Source organism: Coptis chinensis, chromosome 2 (assembly GCF_015680905.1).
Source record: "Coptis chinensis isolate HL-2020 chromosome 2, ASM1568090v1, whole genome shotgun sequence".
In the NCBI taxonomy this organism is placed as follows: Eukaryota; Viridiplantae; Streptophyta; class Magnoliopsida; order Ranunculales; family Ranunculaceae; genus Coptis; species Coptis chinensis.
This window is the reverse complement of record NC_141457.1, coordinates 23039398-23054821: the sequence shown is the minus strand read 5'-3', so window position 1 is coordinate 23054821 and position 15424 is coordinate 23039398.

The following is a 15424-nucleotide window of genomic DNA, read 5'->3' as shown; positions in this document are numbered from 1 at the left end:
GCACCTGCCATCCCGGCCAAGTCATGACTCGGAAAGAGCGAACCACCCAATTGGCCGGACACTACCATTTTGGGGTAGGGTGCTAAATAGATCCTAAGTTATAAGCATTTAATCCTACTTCTAAAAGACATATAAGGATCTTCACATGAGCATCATTAACCTTCCACCTTGGAGGGTTTTAGCTCATGATCATTGGATTAATGAAATACTACAAGTTATCTATGCTAATGAGAGAGGGGAAGAAGAAGAAGAAGAGTAACACAATCTTTACCTAAAGGAATATAAATGTTTTATTCAAGAACTAGTGTGATGTTCCACCATTAAAAGTTACAACAAAGCTTAAGTACTTAGAAAGAAAAAGCATGAAAAAAAAATGAGAGAATGAAAAGTGAATTGTGGTCTAAGCCCTTAACTCCAAAATCAGCCCACACTTAAGAGCTTTCTCCATTTTCCTCCCACGTGAATCACCTCCCACATTTATTACAATCTTATCTTCTCAAACCAAATCATGCCAAATTACATTATTTTGGATAACCATGCATTTAACCACATGAAAGGTGTCAATTTGTGCAAATAATTTGGCACTTTTGTCTTGACTTGCTCCATAATTGATGACTCATCTCTTCTTGTAGACTCGGAAGGTGGGTCCATATGCTATGTCCATTGGTGGGCCCGGACGTTGATTTATGCAAAATCTAGCCTAAGGTAGAGCTTGTCGTACTGATCGTCTGGACAACTTACTTTTCCAAAATCGGATTCCAAGTTCAAGAGATATGAGCTTTGAAAGTTGACGCTTTTCTTCTCCGTCTTTGCTGAGCTTCACACGGCTGATTTGGAAAACTTCAGATATACATTGTTCCCGTGCTTTAATGCAGGTTTAACCAATATTTTCATGGTAACTATGAAAACCTGCAAAAGTAAGAAAATATAATTATTTCATGACTATTAAACACATAGTTAACCAAATTGCTATGTCTCTATGGGGTTTAATATTACAGTTTTGGGTGCTTATCACACTACCCCCAAACAGTACTTTGTTTGTCCTCAAACAAAGAAGAGACATTAAAACAGATAAGTGGCAAAAAATGTGTAATCTTAACTAATTCTCATTTCGCAGAGTGCGGTTGCATTGACCGTATGCAACAAGGCCTTAAATCACTAGGAATTCCCTAGTGGACGAGTTATAGCCTCGTGAGAGTTTTCTAGAGAAGATACTCACAAACTTCATCTATACTATAACGACTCAGTAACAAAATCTTGTTTCCTAAATTAATCTAAGATATCTATACATCTCCTTAGCGGGGAACAATGATTAATTCCTTTTAAACTCAAGTTAATATGCATACAATAATTAAAATATCTACATATGAACATGCATACAGTGAACTTTACATTGAAATGTACAAGCATGGCCGTTTCTGGATCTTTTGGAGAGCGTCCTTAAATAGGTTCTCACAGGTATGTGTCGAGACACAAATTCGTTTTTAATTTTTCCACTCAGGTTTTGCTAACTCCAATGTGTAGTGGCCACACGTTTCCTCACATACTTGATGACAGTCAGAGGAGTCGAGGTCGATCAATCACATCTACTACTTATTATCACACTATCCTACTCCTAATTAAGCTAGAGGTCTTTATTAGGTATTATGGGGCTTAGGTGGTGGTGTAGAAAAAAATAGAAATGGAAAATAATAAATGACAAGTATGAGATAATAAGGTCTTCAATATATTTACACTAGAGAAATCATTGTTTTCTTTTCCTGCTTCTACATGATTTTCCATACTTTGCTTTTATGCTTTTGGAGTTATATATATATATATTTTTAGCTTCAGAACAAATAATTCTAACTTTCTTTTCTTTTTCTTTCCTGAGGCAAGTAACTGATTTGGGACAAGTCTTTCTCTTTATTTTTCTATATTTCATCATATTTCTCATACTTATCATTTAGGTAGGTTTATTTAATTTGGGGTTAATAGATGGGTAAGGAATTTTTGGTGAACGTGAATGGTTGATAAGTGCTCAAAAGGTGCAATTTAACCCTTAATTATGCCTCTTGTTTAGCTAGCTTAATGGACTAATAGTGTTTGTAAGTTATGTTTTATGATTCTACAGGTGAAAGAGAGAGTTTTGTGGAATATTAGAAAAAAAAGGGTAAAATGGAGCAATTTAGAGCATTAAGGATCACATGGGAAACCCGTGAACAATCATGGAGAAGGCCAAGGAATTGGAGGTATTAAAGATGCGACTTGGACCTATTTTAAAACCTATTTGGAAGCCCAAGGCCAAAGGATTTGTTGCTTGGACCAAAGCCCGCAAAGGAGGATAGAAGGATGGAGCAAAAGAGGGAAAATAGACTTCCCCGTCTGGGATGCATGGATCGCACGTCCAGACGCATTGCTCGAGTCTGAGATGCATAGATCGCACGTCCAGACACATTGCTCGAGTCTGAGACGCGTGGATCATGAGTCCAGACATATAAAATGACACTGTAGCCAATTCCTTCTCAGTTTTGGAGACGAAGTTGGACTCTGAAAGAAGTCTATTTGTATTAGGAAACAAATGACGGTTTGGAATGCTTCTAGAGCTCATTGTAATCTCTATAAATAAAAGACCTTAGTGTCTCATGTAATTTGCCAATCCACTTATACTCTTGTCTCCAGAACTTGAGGCAGAGAGAGATTAATAATAAAAGATTCAGTTTTAACTAGCTGAGTCTTAATAAATTAGTCTTTCTAGTCTTATGTTCTTCGACTTTTCTTCTTCTCGTTCTTCGTGCTCTTCCTTCTTTATGGAAGGCTAATCTTCTCCTTCAAGGGAGGAGATGAAGCTGGTGCTTAAGGTTTAATGATTCTTCTGGTTCATGGTGTTCTTCAATCAGGTTAGTTCTTTATGTTTCTAGTTATTAGTTCCATTGCCCAAACCAGGGGATGGAAGTATAGATTAAGATTTTTATTTATTGCAATCGAATATCATGCTAGTTCAGGGTTTTATTTATTGCAATTGAATATTTGCTAGTGACATGCTTTTATTTATTGCAATTGAATATAATGTTAGAATAGAGTTTTATTTATTGTAATTGAATATTATAATATTATTCTCTACTTTTCTTCTAATTGTGTAGTGTTTTAGAGTAAGAAAAGTATTTCTTGTGTTTGCCTTAGATGGTAATTCATTAAATAGCTGCCCAAGCTCACATAAAAGGAAAGAAGATACTAGTAACATGAACATAGGAACAACCTTAAGTAGAGTTAATTGTTAACGATGTTTCGTCCAAGAGGGCATCGGCACTCACTCGATTGCCTAATTGTAGTCTATTTGTAAGCACAACCATGAAGTAGAAGGTCATAGATCAAAAGTATTGATGGATTCTAATCTCTTGAATTTCCTTTCTTATAAATTCTTAACAGTTTAGTTAGTTTAGTTTAGTTTAGCATTAGAATCTACAATATCTATAATCATAGTTTTTAATCCCTCAACCCCCTTTCCAGTCATGTCCTTCATATAAACATACACTTAAAAGTGGAACGATACCCTACTAATCCTTTACTCATTGGGGGATAATTAGGTTTTGATACGCTTCTATTTTGTTCAACAACCATCATCTATCTACATCATCCATATCTCATCTCATATACAAAAAGAGGCAAGTGTCAAATGCGCCGCTGCCGTTTTAAGTTGTTTATGTTTAACATTTTCTTTCAAGATTAGAACTTTGGATTTTGAGGTAATTTTAGCCGCATCATCCATCCTTTTGAGAATGAGAGAAGCTTGAAGGACATCTCGAAGACAAGATCTACCATCCAGGTTAGTCAAATCTTCATTCTTTTTATTTCATTCTTAGTATAGTTGCATCGTTGTTTATTTTTATTGCTTTCTTAGTATAGTTGCATCGTAGTTTAGTTTTATTGCTTTCTAGTATAATTGCATTTAGGACCTTTTCAACAATTGAAGTTGTAAGCCAACACAGCGAAACATCAAACTCTAGTGTTTCTTGTCTGAATATTGACAAACGGACTATCGTCTGTGGGTCGTGGTACTTAAGCAATCCAAGTGATTCACATAACCCTAGAAGAAACAGTTTTAGACAACGGGCGAGATACTAGCTGCAAAGCCCAACCCAGTTGAAGGAAAATAGTTTTGCATATTAGTATAATTTAGAATAGTTGCATATTAGTTTAATTGTATTCAAGCATAGTAGGATAGTTTTTCATCATCTTTGCATAGCAAGAATACTAGACAAGATTGATACAATGGCCGTACGCAATGATGGAGGTGTTATGGACACCAATAATCCTGAAGCTATCCTACCCATGAAAGCACATCGAGGAAAGAAGCGAAATTTCTATTAAGCCAATTATTGGAGACCCACCCAAAGAAGATTGTTTTTCCGAGACGAAGCTAACCAGGTTTGAGCTTAGAGCATCGAGAATCTCTATGCTTCCAAAGTTCAATGGTTCAGACAATGTTCAGCCATATGTTCACATGAACAAATTTCTATCAGTCCTCAGAACTTTCAAGAACTAGAATATCAAAGATGAGAATATCAAGTTGATTCATTTTCCGCTCTCACTCGAAGGTAAAGTCTCTAAATGATTAACTGCACAGCCGATCAATTCAATAGATAATTGGGAGAAGTTGAGAACGAAGTTTATGAACAAGTTCTATCCACCCCAGAAGACAGATGCCATGCAGCAAGCCATCATCAATTTCAAAGGAAAAGCGACTGAAGAATATCATCAAAGTTGGGAGCGATTCAACAATCTGCTAGTCTCGTGTCAACATCATGGATATGACAAGAGCACACTGGCTCATTTTTTCTATCAAGGACTCTCGATGATGAACAAGCAGATGATACAGCCAATGCATAAAGGCAAGTTTACATCAATGGATGGAGAGGAAGCTTACAACTTTCTTGAGAATTTAGCTGAAGAAACACAACAATGGACTACTAGCAACGAGGATGTCGCTAGCATGGAGGGGGAGCCAAACCAATTTGGTTACCAAGCACATGAACAATCAGATCAAGAACTGAAGTCTACATTGGCTAGCCTGGCCACTAGCATTGAAACTTTGAGTAAGAAATTCAATTAGTTCTCCATGAATCCCTCCAAGATCAACAAGTCTCAAGCTAAATCTCTCCCAGTCATGCAAGCTAGCCAATACTGCGAAGTCTGTTCGGACACTTCTCATGCAACTCTAGAATGTCCTGGTTACTATCAACATGCATCAGTTGGAGAGTACAATATAAACTCATTTCAGAGGCCCAACCAAGGTGGTAAATACTTTCAAGGCAATTATTGGAGACAAAACGCTGGACCCCCAAGTTCTCAAGATCAAAGTTATATTCCACAGACAAGTCAAGCTTCACAGTTGGTTCCTCAATAACAATTATACTCTCAACAGAATTCCAATACAAGTGGAGAGTTAGTGCCTGATCCTAGGAGAAATTATGCCACACCTGCCAACCTGGAGAATGCTATTACTTTGCTATCACAGAAAAATCAGAAGTTTGAAAGTGTTCTAGAGCTTATTGCACAGTCTCAGCTCAATCTCCAGCAATCTCAGGCAAGTCAATGTTCTAGAATGGAGTCTCTAGAGGCGAAGGTCGACCAACTCACCACTGCTTTGTCTGTAAAGACATAAGCCATTAAACCTAGCTTATTGGAACCAATATCGAAGAGTGAAAATGTATGCCACATTGGGACAACTTCTAGTACTGATCAACTCCATGATCATGTCAGCTCAGTTACTACTCTCAGATCAGGATTGAAGATAGACAATAAGGTTGACTTACCTTCTCATGATAACATTGCTACAGAGCAATCAGTCAAGATTTCAAATGAAGTTCGAAAGGAAGTGGGGGAAATCCTTTCCACTCCCATTTCTCAAGATGACCAAGACAAGATATACAAGAATGCCCAAGAGAAAGAAGAGCAGACACATGCTGATGTGTTTGTACCAAAGACACATTTTCCTATGTTTTTTGCTCAAACCAAAAAGGACAAGCAATTTTTAGAGATGAAGGAGGCATTTAAGAAAGATAACATCAATATCCCGTTTCTCAAAGCGATCAAGCAGTTGCCATCATATGCCAAATTCTTGAAGGATGCATGCAACATAAAGATAAGTACTCATGGTCCAAAGTGAGCGTTTCTAGCTGGACAAACAACATTTATTATCCATCAACAAGCTCCAGTCAAACTCAAAGATCCAGGAAGTCCTACAATATCATGTAAGATAGGAGAAAAATTCACGGGTAATGCTCTTTTAGACCTTGGTGCTAGTGTTAATCTCTTGCCATATCATGTGTACCAAGCGTTGGGCCTGGAGAACTGATAAACATAAAATTGGTAGTTTACCTACGAAATGAACAATGAAACTCAAAACGTAAGTAAACTAAAACTATTTACGTGTCTATATTTATCAAAGTTTCTACTCTCAATTCTATCGAAATAGAGTGGAGTAACAAATTCGTTCCACTCCTAGTTCTTTAGCATTGAATGTTTTCTAATCTAATTAATCGGTCTTAAGTCTAATGAGAGATTTACGAAGGGTGTTATACTACGATACAATATGAAATTGATTATGTTGAATTTAAACTATGAATGCTATGGAAATATGCTTGTTTTTGAATCTAGATATTGAATCCACCTCGAATCCAACTTAATAACCTAGCATAGATTCTTGTATCTCGATTCTTACGTTCTTACGGCAAGAATTTCGAGTTCTAATCCCTAGTGTTCATGGCATTTCTACCAAATACTAACTAGCATGTGAGGTCGTCCACCCATTCTCATGGCGAATCACGACCTTCTAGAGTGGAATAGATTCTACAATGCTTCTACACTATACCACTAAGTTTTCATCAAAGCTTTATCAACCCCTCTAATTGAGGTTTTAGCCTTGAGTCATCAACCCATCATTTCCCATTGAATTATAACTACTCATCATATTAAAATTCTAACTTAACTAATTTAACTAACAATGCTTCAATCTACTTAAACTACGAAATGATAATCAACAAGAATTAAAACTAGATCTATAAATTGACATAACAAAAATCGAAATTGACAGAAATAACTATTTTATTTATCTAATCAATCAAGAACAATGATTCAAAGACTTAATCTAAAACGAGAATTGGAAATGGAACTTAAACTTAATTACTCTACTGAAAACTAGATCTAGAGTTCTATATAGTTTTAGGTCTAACTAGCTACCATTAACAAAGAGTTCAGCTTTGGTTTTATACTTTTAGATCCAAAAATCGTGCATGGGCTTGGAACCATGTTTTGGGCGCCGAATCGAATCGCCCAAAACCCAATTCTTCGATCAAATTCAAAAGGCCTCTTCAGCTGCAGTTGGCTTCAGAAGAATTTTCATCCACTTCTGCTCCTCTGATTGGATCAAGGCTTAGACCATTGAAAAGCTCTTTCCGAGCTGGTCGTTTTGACATAAGGTAGGCCCCATTCCGAGGTCTGAGTCCAAAGATACGGCCTTCGGAAGTTCTCTATCGACTTGTGTCTTTGTTTTACGCCCAGCGTCGACTTTTCAGCTTTTGACTGGGCTTTAGAAATGCTTTGTCTTCTTGAATCTTGGCCTTTAATCACGGAACTCCTTAGTAACCGACCTTTGCTCCTTTATCTCGCTAAAGTGGCACATTTTTGCACATAATGGACTTTGAAACCTGAAATGCATAAAAACACGTGTCGGTGTTAACTCTTAATTATTACTCACATAATTGGTCTAAAAGTATGACTCTGAGGTTAAAACTACAGTTTTGGGCTCTTATCAAACCACCCCCAAACAGCATTTTGCTTGTCCTCAAGCAAAGATGAGAAATTAGAATAAGTGACCAAAAATGGAGTTCTAACTACTCTCGTTTTTTGAGTCGCGATTGCATTGACCATATCTGCAACAGGCCTTAAAAACCACTAGGAATTCCCTAGTGGACGAGTTATAGTCTCGTGAGAGTTTTCCAGTGAAGATACTCACAAACTTCAACTATACTACAACGACTAAGAAATAAAACTATTGTTTCCTCATTCATGTCCCAACTATCTATATATCTCACTAGCAAATGAATAAGAATAACCAAGTCAAAAACCTAAGCTAATATATGCATAATAATCAATCATTTATGATACAAATATATATACTATGAGTAATACTATGAAATGCCTAGCAGGTTCGTTTCTGAAAACTTGGAATAGCGTCCTTAAGTAGGTCCTCACATAAATGTCAAGACAAAAACCACTCTGATTTTTCCGCTCAAGTTTCGCTACTCCAGTGTGTAGTGGGCACACTTTACCTTACAATCTCAATGACAAACAAGGAAGCCGGAGTCGATCAAACACATCTGCCACTTACTATCACACTAACCTATTCCTAATTAAGCTAGAGGTCTTTATTAGGTGTTGCGGGGATTAGGAGATGGTTTAAGAAGGAAGGAAATAGATATTCAAAAGGACAAGTCTGAGATAATAGAGTCTTCATATTATGTAACTTAGAGAAAACCTTGTTATTTTCTTTTGCTTCTATACTTTGTTTCCATCCTTAGCCATATTTTTCTTTTTCTTTTCTTTGGCTTTTGACTCCCTTTTATTATATTTTTGAAGTTTTTATTTATTTCTATATATTTTTTTTTCCTTTTCCATGGATGGAAACTTCTTTTCTTTTTCTGAAGCAACTAAATTTTTTTTGTTTACACAGGTTTTTCTCTTCTTCTTTCTTCACTCATTCTATTCTCAGACTTATTCTAGATTGGGTAAGTTGAATTTTTTATTTTGTTTTGTTTTTGTAACAGGGTAAAGGAATTGTGGTTTATGGAAGGCTAAAGAAAGGCTCAGAGGGGCTACTAGCGGAAAATAATTCATAGGTTTGAATTTCTGGCTATATCGATCCAAAGAGGGCCTAAATTCTCGCTTAGGATATGGCATAGTGATCAAGCAAATGGACGTGTGATTTCTCTATTCGGAATATACTTCTCCCTTGTGTCATTTCTCAAATGTTTTGCTCATATAAGGCTTTATGCTATATTCTCACAGGATTTGTAGAATAAGTACTCTAGCCTAGATTTCAGAAACTTACTGCTAACAATCATAGATACTCATGTAATATATTTATAGATAGATGCACAGATTATTACCTACATATTAACCTAAGTTCCTAACAATTATTCTGATGTAAAAGCTACGTGAGACTTCTAGATTGTTAAGAGCATATAGAAAGAAAACAATACCAATATTCCTAAGTGTATATCATAAACTTATTTATTTATATTTTTGAAATTTTTAACTTGAAAACAAATGCATATTATATATATCTATATCCTAACAGATGCCTTAATTACCGTGTTTCTATGCCCCCCAAACAAGAAGCATGCTTTGTCCTCAAAGCATTTAAATAAAAGAGGGTAGAAAAATACCATGGAAATGCGTGAAATTCGGAACATCTGCAAAACAAGGTTAGAACATACTAATATAGGAAAAAAAAAAGCGACGAACTCTATAAAGAGTTCCACCCATTATGGGGTTAATCGCAATTAAATTGCTTGGGACATAAGCGCACAATAACAAAACTAAAAACTTACCTTATCTCCCCGCTTTAGCATCCTCCTCCTCATTAAAGAGATGAGGTTCCTTCGCATCCCCGCCATCCATTATAACTTGCTAAGCTTGCTGCCATTTATCATCTACTAATACTAACCTGTTAAGTGTTATTATGTCCGATGGGATGTACGGGCTTACAAATGAGGCTGCACGCCATCCCGCCAAGTCATTATTCGCGAATGAAGAAGCACCCCCCATTAGTGGGTCTCATGACTTCAACCCTTTTCCAATCGTGAATTGTGCACAGAATATAGGTAAACAACTACGCATGATGTGGCTTACCAACACAGATATAAGAAGATACTTACGCCTCATGGTTTCGGCTCTCTTAAGACTAGCGACTAAAACTCGGGGAATGTCATATCGGCGACGTCCCTCAGCTAAAGCGAGGAAAATGTCACCAAGATCTTGTTTGCGAAAATGAATCGCCATTCCCCAAAATATTCATCAGGATGAATAACATGGTGGTGCCTACGTTTAGGGAAAGGCTACCAAGGGCAATGCTATATCGCCCCTGGTCCATTACTTGAAATACCCCTCCCCCATAATACTCATGGAGATATGTATAATCAGAAAGATATGCATTATCGGTCATATATGCCCATGTGTGAACAGGATCAGGTATTGGTAATCCAGAAACTAAAGCGACCACATGTTTATTGAATTTATGTGTCGTGTCATCGACTACGACGGAGAATTCTTGTTCTCCATCCTGATTACAATAGAATTTAACGTGGTCGTTAGTAAAATAAGCGATGGTCGGTGAATATGAATCGTCATCACTTACCAGTAGATGACGCCATTCTAACTGCAGGATCTTGTGTCGGAACCAATGTCCATAGGTCTCGGTTCCCAACACGTCTTCGAAAGACTGTTCAGGTATGACTATAGGAGATGTCATCTCAACGACTCCTTGGACAGTTCCAAAAATCCTAGAATGACCCTCAAAAAATTGGAATTTCTGTGTTCACAGATGGCAGGGCGCGGGTCGCGCTCGTAGGTTTTTAGGATTACAGAGTTTGGGCGCGGGTCGCGCTCTGACTAAACTTTGTGAAAGTGTAATGTGGTCTTGCGCTCGACGAAGCAGCTTGGCGCCGCCGTAGAATCTTTGAAATAGGAGTTTAGAGGAAAAAGAAGGAAAAACTTGGAGTGAAAGGTGAGGGATGATGGTGGGGTGTAGTGTGGTTTGTTAGTGTAGAATGAAGGGGGTTTAAATAGGTTCTGTGCTTCCAAAACGAATCGGCAAGTTGTCAAATTGTTTAAAGGCAATTTCGAATATAGAAAGATTCCAAACCCAAAACGAAACAAACCATCTTCTTGATTTTCTAAAAATCCCGGTATCTTTTATCTTTGGATTTAGAATAGTAACTTCTAAACTCTCCTACATTTCATGCTACCACCACACAATTCATAGATATGCCGATGTCGGCCAAATTCTCAACCTTTCCTCCAAGACAAATTTACAAAGGATGATCATATAACGAATTATATTAAAACTTAAATTTAAAACCACACAATATAAAACAAACACCTTAATATTTAAATTTAACAACTGAATTAAAATCCAACTAATAAAACAAAATCATGAAATAACAAATAAACAAACCGATGGTGAAACCCTAGTTATGTGATGAAGATGGACCTTGAGATGGAGATTGGCCCCGGATGGAGAATGGCTTGAACCATCGTCGTCCTTTGGCGACGACGCTCATGCACGTCGGACTCGGTGAAGCGGAGAGTCCTCCACGGGTGGCATCGTCAGTAGCATCTCTATTCGAACAAGCACCGTGCTTCCCTCTCATTCCTGAGTAATGCATACTGGGCTTGTTGATGCTGGTGGATAGTCTCCATGTTAGACAAGATATCGTCCCGAACCTTTTCGAGCATTTCAAGTCTCCCACCGAAGGTTCGTTTGCTTTTTCGAACTACAATCTGTCTATCTCGGATATCTTCACAAATACCATAAACAACGCGCAAAGCCAGGTTTGCAACACACTTGCATCGTTCTAAATTAGAACTACAATTATCTAATGCATCGTCATCCAGACATGTCATATCCTCCCTTTCATCCTCTGACTCAACAACCTTTCCTCCAGACAACGGCCACGTCTCTTGGATGCAATCCGTATAGATACTTGCATTAGAATGCAATTTGATCTTAATAGGAGCAGATTTTGCAATAGCTCTAAAGGAGAGCATGATCTTAGTGATCAATACGGGAAGAGGCGCCAAGGTCTTTCCCACTCCTCTAATCACATTAAACATTAAGTCGAGGATGCAGAAATTATACTTATTTGTTTGCAAAATCCAGAGAACGTGCAGACATTGCAGGCCAATATCACTGACTTTGTCTTTCCCGAGGACGTTCCTACCAATCCACTGAGCTACAACCAGTTGATTGGTTCTCAGGGTTGACTGGCGGACGCAATGAGATGTCGGATTGTATTCACCCTCCAGGACAATATCTTTCATCAAAGTAGGAACTCCAGTATACTGGGATTCCTGAATTGTCGTTACGAGGTTGCTTTCAAGCATAATTCCTAACAGTTCAGCCAACAACTATCTCGTTACTTCCCTCCTCGTTCCTGCAACCTTTATAAAAATCCTATCCCCCTCCAATTCTCGCTTTTTATAAAACTGTTCTACCACATCATAGTGATAGAACTCCTCAGTCGAGTACCACAGTCCATTCCAATCCCTCCTAATCATCTCCGTCGTCAGAAAATGGCTAAATTCGTTGTCGGCGAACGCGCGTGCTCGCAAAATTCTTCGTCGTAGTGCCATTGAAGTTTCGAGACAACTAATGGTTTTGTAGTAGACGTGGGGGGCGAGTTTGAAGAAAAACAACTAAAACAACGGTGGTGGCAGTGGTTACTTGAATTGGTGGCTGTTTTTCGGAGTTAGGTTGGTGGTGGTAATGGTTTGGAGAAGATTTTAGTTGGATTTGAATTTCTTGGCGTGGGTGTAGTTAGGTTTCCTTTTTTTTTTTTTTTTTTTTTTTTTTATTTTGGTGTTTAAGGTTTGTTTTAAACCTTGGTAAGTGGCGGGATTGAAAAGGAAAGAATTGTGCGTTTTTGGGAAGGAAGGAGACGCACAGACGTGCGTGCGGTTTGGGCCCAAGCTCAATTTGAATTCCGAAATTTTCCGATTTTTCGCGCAATTTCAAATTGAATTTGCCGCTTCGTTACTGGCCCGATTTTGGCGAATGAGTTATGGAAATGATCAGTAGAGAATTTCCAATCCAATGATCCATAAAACACTCAATTGTAGCCGTGGGTGATGTATAAGAAGGTGGAAAAATGCCTCGAAGTGCGTGTGTGACGTAAGTTATGCGAACGAAGGAAATCTAAGTTTTAGATTATGTCAACCCAATTGAACTACAAGTAATGGGCCTAAGCAACACAAATGGAAAGTTTGAGCAATCCAGATGGAAAGACCGATTGCCCACCCCCAAACAAATTTTTAAACACAAAATTTGTTCTAACGTGGGTCGTTTAAAGTCAGATTCCCAAGACTTGTTGGATTGCTATTTCTATGATTAAGAATTTTTTATTATTATTTATTTATTTATTTATTTATTAGTTTATTATAAGAAAAATGAAAAACAATAAATACATAATTCACCCTATAGAGGAACATGACTCCAAAACCGAGAAACATGCAAAAGTGGAAAACGTGAATTATGTTAACCGTGGACTTATGTTCCAGTACTTACAGCCACACACTCCATAGGGAGGGCCCAGTTACCTGAATGGTGCACTTACCACTATATGGAAGTGAAAGGAAGTATACCAATGACAAAGGTCAATCCTCATAGACAGGGTCCTATAAAAGGACTTCCTCTACATCAGGGGACAGAAGTTCGTGAAAATGTTTTAACCGTTGACCATTAACTTGAAAGGTACTATTGTCATTGGGATTTACCAAGGTGATTGCCCCGTAAAGGGTGACTTCAATAACCAGAAAAGGACCAGACCAACGGGTTTTTAGTTTCCCTGGGAAAATATGTAGACGAAAGTTGTAAAGCAAGACCTTTTAACCGACCACAAACTCTTTGCGGAAGATTTGCTTATCATGAACACGTTTCATGTTAGCTTTATAATCCTTCGAGATCGTAAGAATCGCTTCGGATTTCTTCAAGCTCATTCAATTGCAATTTGCGTTTGACACCTGCCTCATCAATATTGAAGTTAAGGCTTTTTATAGCCCACGAGCCGCGGTGCTCTAATTCAACGGGCAAATGACATGGTTTCCCAAATACAAGTCTAAAGGGAGACATACCTATAGGAGTTTTGAAAGCAGTTCTATATCGCCCATAAGGCATCCGATAGCAACTTCACCAATCTTTCCTATCGGGGTTTCACGGTTGTTTCTAAAATCTTTTTGATTTCCTATTAGAAACTTCTACTTGTCCGCTAGTTTGTGGATGATAAGGAGTTGCTACTTTGTGTATAACTCCATACTTTTTCACTAGGGATGCAACAACTCTATTGCAAAAATGTGTTCCACCATCACTAATGATGGCTTTAGGAATGCCAAACCGACAGAAAATATATTCTTTAATAAAAAATACAACGGTCTTATGGTCATTGCTATGGCAAGCTAGAGCCTCTATCCATTTAGACACGTAGTCCACGGCAACTAGAATATAAATGAAACCGTGGGAAACAGGGAAGGGACCCATGAAATCAATGCCCCAAACGTCAAAAATTTCTACTATCAAGATTGGATTTAATGGCATCATATTACGTTTAAGTGATTAAGCCCAAGTTGTTGGCAACGAATAGGCGTCTTGCAATGCACTTGGACATCCTTAAAAAGGTAGGCCAATAAAATCCACATTGAAGAAACTTTAGCGGCTGTTTTCATCCCACTAAAATGGCCACCACACTCTTTGTCATGGCAGAACGATAGGACTTCATTATATTCCCATCGGGAATACAACGACGAATAATCTGATCCGCACAATACTTAAAAGGTATGGCTCATCCCAAAGAGTATAACTTAACTCGGCAAAGAACTTCTTACGTTCATTTCTTGACCAATTATAAGGCATAACATCAGCCGCTAAATAATTTACAATGTCGAGATACCATGGTGCTTTGAAAAAATCATCTGACGATGCTCATCGGGAAAAGAGTCCCGGTATGGACTCAAAATCACTTTGATCGTCGTTTGTGAGTCTAGATAAGTGGTCGGCAACTACGTTTTTCGACCCTCTTTTTGTCCTTTATTTCTAATGTGAACTCTTGCGGGGAGAAGGATCCATCGGATTAATCTTTGCTTAGCATCCTTCTTTGCAAGAAGGTACTTAAGGCTGCATGGTCCGTGTAAACTAAAGTTTTAGAACCAACCAAATAAGGACCGAAACTTATCTAAAGCATAAATGACAGCTAAAGAATTCTTTTTTCGGTAGTTGAATAATTCCGTTGAGCATCGTTTAAGGTTTTACTAGCATAATAAATAACATGGACTTATTATCTTGTTTTGTCCCAAAGATCGCACCAACCGCATAGTCACTAGCATCACACATGAGTTCGAAAGGTTTAGACCAATCGAGGTCAGATAATTGGTGCGAGAGGTTAGAAGCTGCTTTTAAAGTTCCAAAAGCCTTATGCGTTAAAATTAAAATCAAAGATTGCATCTTTGAAAAGTAGATTAGTTAAAGGCCTAGCTATTTTCGAGAAGTCTTTAATAAACTGCCTATAAAAACCTGCATGGCCTAGAAAGGCCCTAATATCACGGACAGTCCGTGGTTTAGGTAGGGTCGCTATCTTATCTAGTTTGGCCTTATCTACTTCTATGCCATCAC